The sequence below is a fragment of the Barbatula barbatula genome (assembly GCF_947034865.1).
Source record: "Barbatula barbatula genome assembly, chromosome: 8".
In the NCBI taxonomy this organism is placed as follows: domain Eukaryota; kingdom Metazoa; phylum Chordata; class Actinopteri; order Cypriniformes; family Nemacheilidae; genus Barbatula; species Barbatula barbatula.
Window position 1 is genome coordinate 22,661,165 of NC_136771.1, and position 2,978 is coordinate 22,664,142.

Here is a 2,978-nt window from a genome sequence, read left to right on the forward strand (position 1 = left end):
CGCTCTCTCTCTCTCTCTCTCTCTCTCTCGCTCTCATACACACACACGCAGTACATGCTTATACACACAAAAACTGAAACACACAAAATCTCACTGCAGTTTGAAAATTTACTGACGACGTTACGCTTTACAAAACACAGCACAACTTTATGCTGCTTTTGCACTTTTATCCACCGCCAAGATGCTAAAAATACAGCCGTAATTGAAAGCTTTTATCCCGGCAGATATAAAAAGCCTTTCTTTTGTTTTTGTTTTACACCATAATATGGTTTAACCCGAGACTTGAGAAAATGCATCTCTGTCTACATAAGCAGTGGGTGTATGTCAGAGCGTTTTTGCTTGTATTTTTTGTGTTGGTTTATGTTTTGCGATATTCCCATATGCTTCACCTAGAAAGAACATTGTCTGAACATTAGCAGTCTCAGCAGGTGCAGTACATATGTTTAGACATCATGATGCGTACTTGGCATCTCCTGACATTACCCACAGTCTGCTATAATATAAATAAATAAATAAATAGATCTAATAAATATATACAACTAAATCAGAAAATGTATACAGTGTAAAATATATCATGATATATAGCAAAAAAACTTAACTATGTAATGTATGTATACCAATGTTTTTGAATAATGATGTCTGTTCAATCCAATCGGTCGAGCTGCCAAAACGTTATGTGCATCAACATATGTTTTATTCATATTTAGAATTATTAATTTGTTCATTTACTGCTTTAAGAATATCTTAGTGCTTGGATTTCTTATTTTTATGTTAAAATTCTGTATTTTTCAGAAATCCTGAATGTTATTAGTTCTAACCAAACCATTTAAAGCATTTAACTTACAATTCATGTTTTGAGAATAGTAGGCTATTTGCATTTTAAATTTTTGTTCAAAATATTGTGAAACTATCATATTTTAAACTGGGTGTTGTCCATTTGTTAGACCGCATAATATAAGACGCAAAACTACTTTTTACAAATCAACAAAAAACTATATTTTGAATTTATACCGTGATCCTGAAACGCTACAATTGTCCAAAAGCTGTCATCATTACATGCAATATTTAGCATGCGAATTTAATGTTAATATGACCAAAACATTAAACCACTCAAGAGCACAATGAAGATAACGGCAGCCTTTTCATCATTTATCCAGGTTACCATGACAGCCTGAGGGCAGCAGCTCCTTCAGTGCCTGCATGTGTGTATTGTGTGGATATCTCAATGTCCTTTAAAGGGTGCTCTGTCCGATTTTAAAAGACGAACTTGCTTTCTCTCTCTCCTTTTCTCCTTGAGGGCCACCGCTTTCACCTCATTACTCATTCTAAAAAATGAGGATGTTAGATCTGGGAAAACTAGGCTAAAAATCCGGACACATTGAGATTTCTTCTGCTCGTATGTGGGTATTTTTATGAGTGTGTGAAATACTGCCCCCAAAAGGATAGCAGGGACTTGTTTATATTCAGTCCCAGAGCTATAACTGTATATGCATGCGTATGTTGAAGTGAAGTGTGCCTTTGAATTATAGTGTCTTTTAGAGTATACAAACATAATGTAATACGGCCGGGTCTGCGATGAATGTTGTTAAAGTATGTTGGAGCAGGCAATTACAAATGATCCCCATCCCTCTTGGATTTACACTTCTGCAGAATGCTGTGAATGTCCTTTAGGCGTTCTACATGCTTTTTAAACTGAAACGGATAGGGACAAGTGACCACCACATGAGTAAACATATAAAATGAGATACAATGCTTAAAGGCACACTAAAAAACTTTGCTGTAGTTTTGCAGCAGGTTTGCCAGTAAATGACTGTAGATTTTATTACTATTTTAATACTATTTTCCTATTTCAGGTTTTAATTTGAGTTTAACTTTAATTGAATTAAAATGAAAAGACTTGAGATTCAAAATGAGCGGAAGAGACTGGTCTAATGACTGGCATTAGCACAGCAACTCTGCTGAAAATGACATTCTGTTTTCTAGTAACAATAGAAAATATAAGAACTTGGTAATTTTATGTTTAAAACTAAATTTACAGGCAAACCTGCTGCAAAATGTTTATAGCAAAGTTTTACAGTGTATAGTTCACCCATTTGTTCATCAGGTGGAAATGCATTTTCAGATTATAACAGAAGATTATGAGGGTACGTGAAAATAAAGAAAAAAAAGGAAATGACCCACATTGATAATCTATTTACTATAAACTTAAAAATATTTCATGAAAAAATAAGAATTGTCATTTTTAATTTCACTGGGACTTTAAAGATAGTCTTCCCACTTGGCGGCCATATTTGATTTCAGTCATAAAACAAGCAAATCCTATGTACTTGAATAAGGGAATACGGATACCTCTAAAATCGTTGGCTAATTCACAACAGAACGGATTGTTTCACACCAGCTATTAAACCTGACATCAACAACCATACATTCTGTTTCCAGGTTGCCCGAGTTAATGTCCATACGCTTGCGGGTGAAGAGAATCATCAGTGTTTAACAACCGAGCGTTGCCCTTTTCTTTATTCACAAGAAACACAACTGCACAGTCTCGTTAATATCTCTAGTCTTTGCTGACAGATAACACTTCAGATGTCTCTTGATCTTTTTGTTTGTTTGTGAACTCCAGAGTATTGAATTACGTTGCATGGCTCGCTGGTTTGCAACATCTGCACACATCTATATAATACTCATCTCACTGGCCCACAATCCACTTGAGTTACATTTGCATCTCATTAATTATTCAGAGAAGCTTCATAAGTATGCAAACACTGTTCTTACTCCAACTCATTTGCTTTATGCCATCTGGCCATTAAGCAACTTCTAAACAGTTCATTTGGAAAACCATCCATCCAGACACAAAGGCAGACAGGTAACTTCCTGCACTGAACAACAAATATCCATAGAGGAAGACAGCCACACACAGACCTGCTGATTAAGCTGAAGAGATCACCAAGGTCAAGGTGTCTCTATCTTCCTCTTAA